Source organism: Pinus tabuliformis, chromosome 1_1, assembly GCF_031772625.1.
Source record: "Pinus tabuliformis cultivar Carrire ecotype Pingquan chromosome 1_1, CPIR1, whole genome shotgun sequence".
Lineage (NCBI taxonomy): Eukaryota > Viridiplantae > Streptophyta > Pinopsida > Pinales > Pinaceae > Pinus > Pinus tabuliformis.
The window spans coordinates 556,704,499-556,720,799 of NC_142297.1; positions in this window are offsets into that span (position 1 = coordinate 556,704,499).

Here is a 16,301-nt window from a genome sequence, read left to right on the forward strand (position 1 = left end):
GAGACCAAATTACTAGCAAGGTGGTAGACTACATAGAATCTCCCTATGAATAATATGAGCAGCGTGGTGTGTGGCACTCTTTTGATTTGGAAGATACATTGAGAAGCTTGAAGGAGGAGATAAGGAGTTGTTAGATAGATAATGATCGAACCATACAGGCACAAGAGAAACACGAAAAGGTTAATGTATACTCCTTCAAAGTTTTTCATACTTGTAGCGACAAGGGCCGCTTCAGATCAGCCATGGAGATGACTATAGAATTAATCGGGCATATGGAAGTAGGTCTCCTGGTAGACAGAGGTTAGATGTATTTGATATGGTGAGAGATGATAGTTTATTGGACACTCTAGATAGAAAAGGTGATGAGCACAGGTATAATTTTTTTTTGGTTCTGATAGACATCATGGTCGTCATCGCGGTCATCCTTACATGAGGAATGATAGGGGATAATTTCTAGATGAGTTTAAGAAAGCGAAGCCACCTAATTTTGATGGAGATTTGAAGAAGTCAGAAGATGTGTAGGCATGGATACTTGGGATGAAAAAATCCTTTGAGTTGCATGAGTACACAGATAACATGAAGGCCAGAGTAGCAATCTTCGGCTTGGAAACTAAGGAAAACTTTTGGTGAGAAGATGTTAAGTGGCTCAGAGACATCAGGACAGATGATTTGAGTTGGCAGGAGTTCAAGAGGCTTTTCAAGAAGAAGTACTTTTTAGAGAGGTACTACAACAGTAAGGCCAAAGAATTAAATGAGCTAAATATGGGATCAATGATAGATGAAGAGCACACGACCAAGTTTCTGGAGCTGTTGACTTATGTACCGTATCTTATCGATGAGAAGGATAAATTTCAATGGTTGTTAGTGGTTTTCCATTAAATTTTAGAGATCGAGTTGAGCATGATGAACCTTGGTCAGTTGAGAATGTTATTGGGAAATTGAAGAATTTTTATTAAGAATCAAAGTGTAAGAATGAATCTCAAGAAGGATGGATGATCCAAATTTAAATAGGAATGAAACAATTTACAGATATCAGCATAAATACAAAGATGCAACAAAAATAACACCTCATTTCATTAATATCAAAGACTGAAATATGCTTACAAACAGAATGGAAACAAGACTAGCTCAAGCGATGGTAGCTTATCTCTGAGAAGAGATGTGGCAGCTACATACCTCTAAGCTATGTTACAATGAGGCTCAAAGGTGTATTTATTATTGAAAAACATGAGAAAACCATAAACAACAAAAACCCTAACCCTAGGAGATGTAATTCCAAGAGTTTGTGGGACATGTTGGGGTTAGTTGGGTAGCCAACTTCTTAGGGTCATAACTTGGTCATATTATCTCTGTTTGGTGTGTACGATACATTGTTGGAAATTTATCTCTGAGTAGTACAAGTTTAGCTACAGGCACCTACATATGGCTATGGGCCTACAACATACCTCAAAAAAGAGTTGTTTAGGGGGTAAAAAATTCTCTAGAAGTTCAGGACCCGAAAAACTACTAAAAATAGTAAATGATGAAATAAACAAGGAAACAAATGAAACCAATTGTAGGTCTAGGTGGAATAGGTGGTGGCCAAAAATATCCATTTGGATCAATGGAAGGGAAAAGGCAGAGGTAAAGGTAAATGGAAGCCTAATAGGAGAAGGCCTCAGCATGCAGATGAGAAAAAGAATGTGGCACCACAAAAGAGATTCAATGCAGCTAGACATGGACATGAGTCACAACAACAACATAGACGTGTTGGTATTGGTGGATTGGAGTGTTGGGTATGTGGCAATGAACACCTTAAGACATATTTTCCACACAATCAAGGTGCTAGGCCTCAAATATATGGTGTGAAGGAGGCACAAACTATTGAAGATGCTTGGTAGAGCATTCCTCTTATCTATGCAGTAGTGGACAATAAACAGACATAACACTAGGCATTTATCATTGAGATGGGTGGTAAGCTTTATGATCAAGTTATTTCTATTTTGATTGAACCTAGATTTAATTATAGGTATGTTAGTCCTGACTTGGTGGATAACTGTGGTTTGAGTAAGGAATTGCATGCAGAGTCTTGTTTACTGTAGTTGGATACAGGTATAAAGAAGCGAGTTTATCATTGGGTAAGAGATTTTTCATTTGATTAAAATGGTATGCCTACTGGAGCACATTTGAATGTATTACCGTTGGGATCATACAGTATGTTTTTGTGCATGGATTGGTTGTATCTTCATAGAACAAAGGTAGATTGTTATGAAAAATCCATTGATTTTTTTTAAGGCAATGGACAACCAAGAGTCTTTGAGGGTAAGAAGAAATCTACATCAGTTAGGATGGTGACAACTATGCAAGAAAAGCGTAGCTATAGGAAAGGGTGTATGCTATTTGTAGTGCACATTTATAGTTATAAGGGAAAGGAGGTTGAGGACACAGATGTGTTGAGTAGGTACATAGTTTTCCAGTAGTTTTAGGATGTATTTCCAGAGGACATTACAAAGTTGCCACCTCACAGGGAGGTAAAATTTTCTATTGAGTTAGGGCCAGGAGCAACTCCGCCATCAAAGGCACCTTATAGGATGAGCACACCTGAGTTAGTTGAGTTAAAGCTACAGTTGAAGGAAATGTTGGATAAGGGATACATTAGCCCAAGTGTATCACCTTGGGGTGCACCATTCTTGTTGGTGAAGAAGAAATATGATACTCTTAGATTATGCATTGACTACAAACAGTTGAACAAAGTGACCATCAAGAACAGCTAACCTTTATCTAGGATTGATGACTTTTTCAATCAGTTAAAGGGAGTAGTAATGTCCTCAACGATTGATTTGAGATCTAGATACCATCAGTTACGCATCAAAGAGGAGGAAATTTAGAAGACAACTTTAATGACTAGGTATGGCATTATGAGTTTTTTGTAGTTCCATTTGGCTTAACTAATGCTTGAGCTACATTTATGTCCTTCATGAATAGTGTATTGCATCCATATTTGGATAATTTTGTTATTGTGTTCATTTATTATATACTGGTATATTCTAAAAATGAGGAAGAGCATGCCGAGAATTTAGTAGCAATGTTTAGATTGTTTAGAGAGCATCCATTGTATGATAAGATCAACAAGTTTAGCTTCTTTCAGACTGAGGTACATTAGTTGGAACATGTTGTCTCTAAGGAAGGCATTGTAGTAGATCCAAAGAAGATAAGAGCCATCATGGAATGAGTAGCTCCTAAGAGTGTAGAGAAGGTGAGATCTTTCATGGGCCTCGAAGGCTATTATCGGAAGTTCATCAAGAAATTCTTGTACATTTCTTATCCTATTAAATCATTGCAAAGGAAAGGTAAGAAGTTCAAATAAGCAAAGGAGTGTGAAGTTAGCTTTGATTAGCTTAATAAGTTGTTGATAAATTCACCAGTGCTATAGATTGTAGATCTGGAAAAAGAGTTTGTAGTATGTATAGATGCTTGCAAGAGAGGAGTTGGTGGAGTCCTTAAGTAGGATGAACAAGTGGTATGCTATGAGTCATGGAAACTGAATGAGCATGAGCAGAACTATCTGATACATGATCTTCAGTTAGCAGTGATCATATGTGCATTGAAGATGTGGAGAGACTATCTTCTTTGCAGGAGGTTTGTACTTATGAGTGATCATATTAGGTTGAGATATTTGTTTGACCAACCTAATCTGAATTCCAAGCAGGCTAGATGGTTATCTACAATCATTGAGAATGATTTCGAGATCAAGTACATCAAAGGTAAAGATAGCAGGATGGCAGATGATTTTAGTAGGCAGATACAAGTAAATCACTTGGAAATTATGAGCTCCTATTGGATAGATCTATAGGATAGGATCTTGTAGGAACGTTAGTAGGATGTCAAGTATATCGAGATTGTGCATGGGTTGCAATAAGGTACTAGTATAGGTACAGATGGTAATATAGGTATAGGTATAGGTGAACGCACATGTATAGGTAGTGGTACAGGTATAGCTAGTAGTACAGGTACATGCACAGGTATAGGTATTGGTATAGGTGCAGGTGCACATGGTATGGATTATTGTCTTACAATGGTTGGATTGGTTAGATTCAGCGACAAGATATATGTGCCAGATAGAAGCGAGATCAAGAAGGTGATCTTGAGAGAGTTTCAAGTGAAACCTTATTTAGGTCACCCAATTTATCAAAAGACACTAATGGCAGTGAAGAGATATTATTATTGGTGAATATGAAGAGGGATGTAGTAGAGTTTGTGGCTAGATGTTTTGATTTTTAGCGACTGAAGGTAGAGTGCAAACATTCAGGTCGACTACTACAACCAATAGCGATTCTAGAGTGGAAGTGGGAGGTTATTTCCATGGACTTCATTACAGGGTTACTGAAGATGGTGAGACAACATGATTCCATCACTGTTGTTGTGAAGTCTACATTATTCACTAGTAGTGTGGCACAGGTCTTCATTAGAGATGTGGTCAGATTGCATGGTGTCTCAAAGAATATTATGTCAGACAGGGATGTGAAGTTCACTTCCAAGTTTGGGAAGGATTTATTTACAAATTTGGGCACAAAGTTGGCCTTCAGTAGAGTTTATCATCTATAGATAGATGGAAAAATAGAAAGGACCAACATGATATTGGAGGACATGTTGAGGATATATGTGATGCATCAACAAGGGAAGTGGAAAAAGTATCTCCACTTTGTAGAGTTCGCATACAACTACGATTATGAGAAGTCATTGAGGATGAGTCCTTTTGAGGCATTGCATGGGTAGAGTTGTAATACTCCCATCAGTTCGAGTGATCCAGTTAACGGGGTGTTAATTGAACCAAACATGTTGGTAGACATGGAACATGAAATGCAGGTGATCAAGAAAAATCTAAAGGAAACACAGGATAGATAGAGGATTTATGCATATTGGAACAAGTTGCTCAAGGAGTTTCAGGTTGGGGAATAAGTTTACTTGCACGTCAAACCGAAGAGGAGCTCCTTGCGGATTAGATCATGTGTCAAAATGGCACCACGGTTTTATGGGCCTTCAGTATCATTGAGAGGATTTTGCTAGTAGCCTATCGACTTGCACTGCCTGTGAAAGTGAATGTCCATGGTGTTTTCCATCAAGGAAAATTTTAAGGATGGAAAATCATCTTGAAGTTTGAAAACATTAGCAAATCTCACTAGTCCCTAATATGCAAACTATAAAATGTTAATTGATGTATTTGTAAAATTATTCAAATTTAAAGTTATTTTATATATATTCTCTGTATAATGTTGGCAAATATTAAGATAAAATAAATTTATATTGTAAAATTTGGGTGAACCGTTTTTATAAAAAATGGAAATTGGCGAATAATTTTTTGGAAAAATCAGGGGAAATTAGCCCACCTGCGAATATTAGCCCCTAAAATTTTCCAATTTTTCCATTTACATTGCTTAAGAAGTATGTTTAGGATGTTGATCATGTGATTGACTGGCATGAATTACAGGTCGAAGCAGATGGAGAATTCTAGCTGGAGCCTCATTGTATATTGCAGAAAAAGGTGCTCATGCTTCGGAACTGAGAAATCAAGCAGTTTGACGTGCAGTTGAAGCACTTTGTGCCGAATGAAGTTATATGGAAGATGGCAGATTAGATGTGGGTTATGTATCCTTCCTGTTTTTTGGTTGAGGCAAAAGTTGTTTTAGTATGGTATTCTGGTATATGTCTTGGTGTATGGTCTATTATATGTTTTGATGATTTTTGGTATATGTACATATGTATATGGATTTAAATAGCATCATGAGATATGTTATAAAGCTCTAATAAGTGGTATGGGTATCATGTCATTATGATGTCATATTATTGTTTTGTTATGTTGGTTTCTTTCAGCAAGATAATCATTCTAAATATTACATCGAGCTATGTTATAAAGCTCCATGGGTAGTATGTTTTCTTTTTAGTGATTTTTCTGAGGTCTTGGTGTGGTATAATAGCGAGGATGGTGTTCCCCAAGGGGAGGGTTTTGTAACAACCATGGTGAAAATTCCATGAAATAAAAGTTAATAAAAACCAAAATAATAACCACAGTCGATGGGACACTTATTCCAAGCTGAATGTTCATCCAAACATCCTAGGGGGTGTTCATTTGCTTTATTATGGCTAAGGAAATTGGAAAAGGAAATGGCTAAGGATTTGGAAAGGCAAAATGACATTTTTGGCACATTTATTTATGAAAATAATGGAAATTAGGAGAAAAGGAAGGTGATAGCTCACAGGTTGCATGTAGTGAGGAGGAAAATGAAGGAAAATAATGGAAAATGAAGAAAACAGAGGCCTCATTCATAAAAAGGATTCCTAGGATTAGTTGGTAACCTTTTGTTAGTTGATTTTTGGATCTCTCTCTCTCTCTCTCTCTCTCTCTATTGGACACGTAGAGCTTTCTTGGAGCATTTCGACATTGAAGCACAAAAGGCAAAGATCAAGCAGGGATAGGAAGGATGAAGCAACTATAGTAGGATTCATTGTAGGTATCAATTTGCACATGTATTTTCCTTTCTATATTTGTTGGCATTATGATGCATGTGCTTTCCTTGATGGAAACTCACTTGTAACAGAACAAGTATACGGTAACTAGATGAATCCACAGGTCAATTCATAGGTGACAGAGTGATGGAATTGAATAATAGAATGACGGGACAAAGGTTTACAAATCAGAATTAGAAGTTTGATACAGTTAAATATTTGAAGATCTATATTTGGGTTCATCAAGGCCAAGTCGCGTATACATGCGAGCTTAAAGAAGAAAAGGCATGTACAGTTTCTACAGCATTGTATTCTAAATACCAAGGGTACTTACCATGGTATCTCCCTGTGTTATTGAGACCAACAACGATTGTCTTGATCCCATTTAAGAAAACCATTTGCTGGAGTATGATTTTGACCCATGGTATTGAAAAAGGCTAAACCATATAAGGTTGTGAATATCAAAGTGTGTAAGTTGTGCAAGTGATGGAAATCTTATGAATAGTTATATCTAAAGAAAATATCCATGTTATGGGCTTTTGATGCTTTGCTTTATCTAAACTAATTATGCACCTCAGAGTTTGATGATGGATAATATCCAATAGATCTAAGATGACTATCATGATTGTGAGATGATTTGATTTGTGTGATGGCATATCAATGCGTGATTTGTTTGTATATGTGGAGATCTAGGTATGACTAAAAGTTCTATGTTGCAGTGAAGAAGTGATTCTAAATTTGCAGATCTACAAGCATGTTGGTCTCGGTGAAGCCGCACATACACGCGGGTTAATTTCTTCAAAGTCTCATATATAAAGGAAAGGTTTTTGTTCATAAATAACTGATCAACCTAATCAGAGTTGTTGTATCTCTCTTGTTTGTGAATGATGTCCTGATGTTGATCTGGTTTGAGTGATAATGTCTAAAGTAGAACTGATTGAATGATGAAGTCGAATTTGGTTACACGTTGATTGGATGAAAATATTATTGATGATGCTAATTGTATGAGGGTTCTGTAAGCTAACAGAATATTTGAGAATAACTGTAGTCAACTCTATGTCTAATTCAGAATTACAATTCTCTAGTATATTAAGATTTGTACACAGGTTGCTCTACAAAAGAAGCGTGTATACATGCAAGTTGCCCTAAGAAAAGTAGCATATACATTTTGATAGATGGTTGATCAGGATTTGAATTAACAAAATATGGTTTCTAGAATGTCTAATATGATGTTTGATATTCTGGTTACAATGATCTCATTGTTCCAGTTGATTGGTTGAGTTTTGATTAAGTTTCAATTGATTGGGTTTCAATGATTGGTTGATTCATTTGTGTCAGAGAGTGATGATTATGTTACAATGATGAGTTACAATTCGATTATCGATATTGAGCGTAGTGGGTCCAGTCTGAAAATTTGATGAAATGTGGCCTACAATTTATGATGTGTTGTAGCATGTTGATCTAGTATGAAAATTTATGAAATGTGGTCCCCGAAGTTGAGGGAGTTGGAGCTTCCTTCTAGTGGTAGTCACTAAATCATATCAGGGTGTTGGATGTCCCTTCTAGTAGTAGCTGGAGAAGGAGTGAATGTTGTAGCCTTCTGCAGATTGGTGCCTACGTACTGGTACATGTTTATTGTACAACAACCAAGGCGTTGGAGGTCCCTTCCAATCAGAGTTGGAGAACGAGAGAAAGTTGTAGCCTTCTGTAGGTGGGTGCCTACATACTGGTATGAGTTTGCATCAGTACAATATTGTAAAAATATTTTTATTTATATTAAAAATAAGCCAGAGATGAAAACAATAGCTGTTTTTTTCTCGCATTTGGTTTCCAGATTAAATCTTGGTGTTCATGTGTCTTTCTTATGTGTGATACTTTATTCTTTTCTTACTACACCTACTTATTGCTTATAAATGCTTAATAAATATCTTACATTCTAATTTAAGTCTAACAAATAAAGAATTAGTTGTTTTAAAAGATTACTAAGAATACGCTAGTTTATTTTACAACAGTCATGTACATACACGAGTTGGGTTCAGTAAATTTGAGTATATATTTCAAAAAAGAAAAACATTATTGTGAGTTTTTTAAATGCTGATTCACCCCCCTCCCCCCCCCTTCTCAATATTTCTCCCAACAATTGGTATTAGAGAAGTTCCTTTGGCAGAAGCTTGATCATTTGAAAGATATCTATTAATAGAATGGGAAAGAAGCAAAAGAAAAAAGCACCTCAGCATTAGAAGAAATCTCAAAGAGATGGTGACAAAGATAGAGATGATTGGATATTAGATGGAAGAAAATATTCAGATTTAGAATCACCTCAGAATGAAGATGATCAAGCAAAAGAATTATTAGGTACTGATTTTTGGTCCTTTGGTGATACCTTTCCCTGTTCATGCAATATTGAAGATAATGAATATGAAAATGAAACAACTAAATTTTCTCTTATGGGTAAAAGTGAAAGAAATCTAATGACCATAGAAGTAGAAGTTAAAAGGCTCACAGATAAAATTAGAGATCAACAAGATCTATTTGATAAAAGGGAATGTACCTACAAAGAAGAGGTTACTAGGTTAAAAACTCAGTTGGAGGAAGGAAACAAAATAAGGAAGAAATACAAGGAAAATGAAGATCAATGTCAAAGGCTGCAGGATGAAGTAACATCATTAAGAAATCAAGTGAATGAAAAGGGTACAACAACCAAGGAACTTAAGAAAGAACCAGTTATTGTAAACGTCTTGAATCTGGGGTCACCTCTCTAAAAGAATATCTTGAAAAATCAAATAAGTAGAATGAAGAACTAGTTCAAGTGTTTGAAGCACAAGAAAATGAGATTCCAAAATTAAAACAACAAGTGGAAGAACGAAGAAAGGTTGAAGAAATCATGAAGAAGCATTATCTAGTAAAGGAAAAGCAACATCGGGTTGAGGTAAATATCCTAAAAGGTAAACTAGAAGAAAATGATAAACATTTGTGATTTCAAGATAGTACTAAGATTTTGGATAATATTCTTAGTAGTAAAAGTTCTCCTTCCATCAAATCTGGTCTTGGTTTTCATGAAACTATTAAAGGTGAATCTAGCTTACAAGCTAAGGCAAGGGATTCTAATGCAAAATCCGATATGCTCAATAATGAGATAAGAAGTCAACCCCATCAACAACCAAGGAAAGGAAGTCTTCAAAGGAAATCATTTAATCCTAACTATAGAAGCGTTAGTCAATTTTTTCCTCTGATCAATAATGTTGAATGTTCTATATGTCATAATTTTGGACATGTTGCAGCTAGCTGCAGACGTATAATGTTTCAAGCTAATAATCATCTTGCAGAAAAATCATTAGCTTCTATGTACTTTAAGGGATATTGTTTTTCTTGCAATATGTTTGGTCAAAAAGCCATCGATTGCAATAGAAGGAATATGAAACATATAATATGTTATGCTTGTAACAAGTTTGGTCATGTAGCAAAAGAATGCATAAACAAGTCTATGGATCATCATAGACAATATGGTAAGAAACCAAATAAGAACATTGATATCAGAAAATCTGAAAAAGATGGATCCACCAATAAGCAAGAAAAGGAAGAATAGATAAGGTGTGGTCTTTCTCTCTACTCATTCGAAGACAAAGATAAATGGTACATAAATAGTGGATGTTCTCATCAAATGACTGGAGATAAGATTAAAATGGAGTCTCTCATGAAGAACTATCATGGTATAGTTAGAAAACGACTCACAGGGTGCTGGAAGTGTGAAATTTCATCATTTCACTTTATGTACGTGAATCTTATAAAGACAAGCCATGTGTATATGCGAGTTCTAAACTACACAATTGTGTATATTTTGGTTTGTTGAAGGAACAGTGGGACGGACTCAAGAAAAGGGTATGACATGGTTCATTCAATTATCAATTGTCTTTTCTATTTTGATAGTTGATGATTACAGTCTGTTGATGCTATTTAGAATTGATTTTGGCCCTCATAAGTTGTTGATGACTTGATGTATCACTTGTTGATGATTATGCCTTGATGTTTCTTACTAATATATCAAATGAGCAGTTCTGACAAGGAATAGTTGGCACAGGTTCAGGAGGACTATTTCCTATGCTTCTAATAATGCATTGTTGGCATCATGTTTGCTTTAGAAGTCCTTAGTACGTAATGATGCTTATCAATGGTGATGATGCTTATTTTGATGAAGTGTTTAAATGATGCATCATGTTATGCTATGGTCATGGGTTTCCTATAACGAAATCATAGATCATACTTATATATTGCTTGAGTTAAATAGTTGTTTTGATGCTACTATTAAGATTTATGGATGATTCTTTTGATGATGCATATAGTACATATGTTATGTTTCTTACATGGTGAACTTCATAATTTCAAGGAGAAAAACAAAGCCTGAGTACACAACTTCATTATTTGATGATGATAAGTGTCACCCATTACTTTTATCTTGATGTCAGCATGCCTTCACAGATGCATAAATTTCATATGTTGCAGTTATGGATGAGGATTCATATAGTTCTTGTCTCTGACATGGTATATTGTTTGAGGATTTTTTCTTTTCATGGTATCAAGAAAGTTTAACAAATGATTGTGAGCTCATGGTTTTCTTTTCTCATTTATGAGAATCTAGATACATATTTCTATCTCTCTGATGGATACATTACAGATAAAGATCGCATGGAGGATTACTTATGTTTCATATTGGTAAATGATGTTGGTATAAAAGATCTTCTTGTATGATGAAAATTGGCCAAGAGAATGGTGTTATTGGAGGTTTCATGAAGACGTGGCTATTTGGAGACATGGCTTACTTAGTCACATGATGATGATGATGATAAGGAATGATGAATACTTCTTCCTATATTACTATATGATGATAGGCTTGGTTCTCACATATGTTGATTATCATGGTTTATGCTTATCAGGTGTGGGATGTTATAAAACTCCCTACTGATGATAAATGGTTGATATATTAAGGGTTGTTGTAGAAAGAACATGCAATTCTTACTATGATGATTTGATGATGATGTCGTGTTCATGGATGATGACTATGGTTCTTTCAGATGTATTTGATATGATGTGAATGGTTTTGTGAAGATATAGGCATTACTTCTTGGAGATACAGCATATGCTTAGTTGATTCATGAAAAGCTATATTTTTTTTGAACATAGATTAAGGATTTTTATACTAAATAAAAAGAGAAAGCTAATCTTGATAAGGTCAAGAGGTTGAGTTGATAGAAAATCTACATGAAAATCTATATGCGACATACTTAGTCACAGGTTGATGATATTAAAGCTACATTGTCTTATCTTGCAAATTAATGATGGACATATATAGGTTTTTGTTCTTGATTTTGCTGACAGATGCTTATGGTGTAGATAATATATGGTGTATGATAGTTGTTGATAACTATCATGGTCTTGTTTAGGTTTTTGGTCTCAGTTATTAATGGCATATATTTCATTTGATGTATAGGTCATATGGATACCTATGACATAATAATTGTCATATTTAGTCATATATGGACTTTTGAGGTCATGTCAAATGTGTAATCCCGCTTGGTTGGGTGGTAGTGTCAAAAATGTAATCCCACTTGGTTGGGTGGTTAAGTAAAATATGTATCCCCACTTGTTTGGGTGATTGATGTAAGTATGAATCCTTGGTGATAGAAAGGCCATACTCAGTTGGGTTATAAAGTAATGTTCTTCGTTTGAAAATCCTTATGAAAATTTACTGTGTTCTCAAGGGGAGCATGGACATTATAATGCAAATCAAATCCAAAGAGGGAGCTTTGGTCCGCCCTTTTCCCTTGATGTCAAAGGGAAAGAGTATCTTGGAGTTTTAATAATGGTTATTTTTTGTATCTCATAGGTTTCTACAGGTTGAGGTGATCAACACCAACATGGTTTCCAAGAAGTCCAAAGGGGGATATTGTTGGCATTATGAAGCGTGTGTTATCCTTGATGGCAACTCACTTGTAACAGAACAAGTATATGGTAACTACATTAATCTAGAGGTCAGTTTAGAGGTGACAAAGTGATGGAACATAATAACAGAATGATGGGACAAAGGTTTACATATCAAAATCAAAAGTTTGATACAGGTGAATATTTGAAGATCTATGCATGGGTTCATCAAGGGCAAGTCGTGTATACATAAGAGTTTAAAGAAGCAAAGACACATAAAGTTTCCACACCATGGTATTCTAAATACCAAGGGTACTTACCATGGTATTTTCCTATGGTATTAAGCCCAACAATGGTTGCTTTGATCCCATCTAAGAAAACCATTAGCTGGAGTATGATTTTTACCCGTGGTATTGAAAAAGGCTAAACCATATAAGGTGGTGAAGATCAAGGTGTGTAAGGTGTGCAAGTGATGGAAATATTGTGAATAGTTAGATATAAAGAAAATATGGATGTTATGGGCTTTTGATGCTTTTCTTTATCTAAACTAACTATGCCCCTGAGAGTTTGATGATGGAAAAGATCCAATATATCTAATATGACCATCATGATTGTGAGATGATTTGATTTGTGTTGATGGCGTTTTAACGTGTGATCTGTTTGTATATGTCGAGATATGTGTATGACTAAAAGTTTTATGTTGCAATCAAGAAGTGATTATGAATTTGTAGATCTGTACGCAAGTTGGGCTCGGTGAAGTCACATATACACGTGGGTTCGTTTCTTCAAATTCACGTATATAAAGCAAGGTTTTTTTTCATAAATAACTCATCAACCTGATCAGTGTTGTTATATCCCTCCTGTCTGTTAATTAATTCCTCATGTTGATTTGGGTTGAGTGATAATGTCTGACGTAGAACTGATTGAATGATGAGGTGAATTTAGTTACATGTTGATTAGATGAAGAGATGATCCAGGTGGATATTGGTGGCTACCCACCAAGTCCACCTGCACCCCCACCATTGTTTCTCTCAGCATTTTCATTTCCTTAATTGTAGCACAACCTACTATTTTTAGCAGTTTTTCGGGTCCTCAACTTCCGGAGCCGTTTTGAGGCACTAAACGACGCTTTTTTGGAAATCTGGGGGCAACATGGGTCTATGGGTGGATGTTTCCCTTCCCAAAGTGATAGTGCTCAGATTGATATTTCTAACGAGATGTTGTACGCATTAAACAGAGACCATATGCCAAAGTTATGACCCCAGGAAGTTGATGTACCAATTTACCCAAACGGGGCCCACAGTTTGGTGTTTCATCTTCTAGGGTTAGGTTTTGGAATGTTAAGGGTTTTCCATTGTTTCTCAACAATAAATAGGCCTTCGAGCCTCATTGTAAGACAGTTCAGAGGCATGTAGCCACCACATCTCTTCTCAAAGATAAGCTACCATCGCCCTAGTGTTACACTAAAATTTGTCACCATGACTATTTGCAGTTAGTATGGCTCCATCAACTGTCATACTATCCTCCTTGGCAAGTCTTATACCTCTGCTCTTCATGTCAAACTCCAAGAAAGAGAGAAAGTCCTTAAAAAGTCAAATAACTCTGTGTACACAGTTTCTCTTAGCGTTACCTGTGTGTACGCAACCCAAGTTCACAATACCTGCATACTTGTACGCTCTGTCTGTAAAGGGGTGGGTGTGTACTCCTGTAAAGGTCAAAAGGCACAAGTTTCACTTCAAAAAGTTACTTGTGGTCATTTCTAGAGCATTCTAGAAGCTTGTTTGACGTGTATTGAGCGCCTCCAGATGGTTCATGTATCCCTATGAAAGAGGAACTTATCCCATCAAGAGGGGAGCTATCCCATCGAAAGAGGGGCTTATCCCATTAATGGTGGACCTGATTAACTTCCTCTAAAGCACTATAAATACAGGCATTGGGCCAGAGGGAGGGGAGGTTGAAAGCTGAACATTCCTAAGGGTAGATGCTGTTGGAATTAGGACTCCCTTATAGAGCTTGAGAGGAGAGATTCCCATCCTTTCCTAGCCTTATTTGGAAGTGGGTGAGCTGATCAAAGTAAAGGAAAAATCTTGCTGGACCCTAGGAGGGACCTGCACAACACCAAGGCTCAGGTTGTAATGGTTTCTTTTGTTTCCACTTAATACAATTAAGCTCACTTTTCTCAACAGATTGTTATACATGATTTGTTTCATATACTCCTTGGTCTGTATGATGAATATGTTTTATTTTATAAGTTATTCAGGTGCTATTTAATCTTTTGGTTTGTTAGTGAATGCAGGTTTCGAAGAGAAGGAGGATCTCATCCGGATCGGCGAGGCTGAACTACTACAAAGCGTTGGACTAAAGGTATGTTATAAACACCTGATTACTTGTATTCTAAATGCATATTTAGAGAAAGGTAGTGTTTACTTGTCTTGTCTGTCACTAGAAAGCCTTAGCTTCTAGGGAGGTCGGTTTTGTCCGCAAAATTGACTCTTTCCACATGACAAAATTTTTCATGCGGAAGAGTCAATTTCGCGGACAAAACCGACCTCCCTAGAAGCTAAGGCTTTCTAGTGACAAACAAGACAATTAAACACTACCTTTCTCTAAATATGCATTTAGAATACAAGTAATCAGGTGTTTATAACATACCTTTAGTCCAACGCTTTGTAGTAGTCCAGCCTAGCCGATCCGGATGAGCTCCTCCTTCTCTTCGAAACCTGCATTCACTAACAAACCAAAAGATTAAATAGCACATGAATAACTTATAAAATAAAACATATTCATCATACAGACCAAGGAGTATATGAAACAAATCATGTATAACAATCTGTTGAGAAAAGTGAGCTTAATTGTATTAAGTGGAAACAAAAGAAACCATTACAATCTGAGCCTTGGTGTTGTGCAGGTCCCTCCTAGGGTCCAGCTAGAGTTTTCCTTTACTTTGATCAGCTCACCCACTTCCAAATAAGGCTAGGAAAGGATGGGAATCTCTCCTCTCATGCTCTATAAGGGAGTCCTAATTCCAGCAGCATCTACCCTTAGGAATGTTCAGCTTTCAACCTCCCCTCCCTCTGGCCCAATGCCTATATTTATAGTGCTTTAGAGGAAGTTAATCAGGTCCACCATCAATGGGATAAGCCCCTCTTTGGATGGGATAGCTCCCTTCTTGATGGGATAAGTTCCTCTTTCATAAGGATACATGAACCATCTTGAGGCGCTCAATACACGTCAAACAAGCTTTTAGAATGCTCTAGAAATGACCACAAGTAAATTTTTGAAGTGAAACTTGCGCCTTTTGACCTTTACAGGAGTACGCACCCACCCCTTTACAGACATAGCGTACAAGTACGCAGGTATTGTGAACTTGGCGTGCGTACACGCAGGTAAGGCTAAGAGAAACTGCGTACCCAGAGTTATTTGACTTTTTAAGGACTTTCTCTCTTTCTTGGAGTTTGACATAAAGAGCAGAGGTATAAGACTTGCCAAGGAGGATAGTATGACAGTTGATGGAGCCATACTAACTGCAAATAGTCATGGTGACAAATTTTAGTGTAAGAGATTGCCCCCTAAAGTGCGAAGCCTGTAGTAGATTAGGGTTTCATATCATCTAGGAAGGGTGAAGTACTTTATCATTTCAAGGATTATCTTGTGGAGAGCCCAGTCGGAACCTGCAAGTATTCAACACAAAATACATATATAAGATCATATCATCACTGAGGTAGGCATTCCCATGCTCAGATTGAAAACTTTAACTAACAAACTAACTACTGCTCTGATACAGGAATGATTTCACAGTACATCATAATCATAGATTCATGTAGACACAGTATGGATGCAACCATCTGTTTATGATTAGTCTACTATACAATGAATACAAAACTCCTTGCAGCCTCGATGGT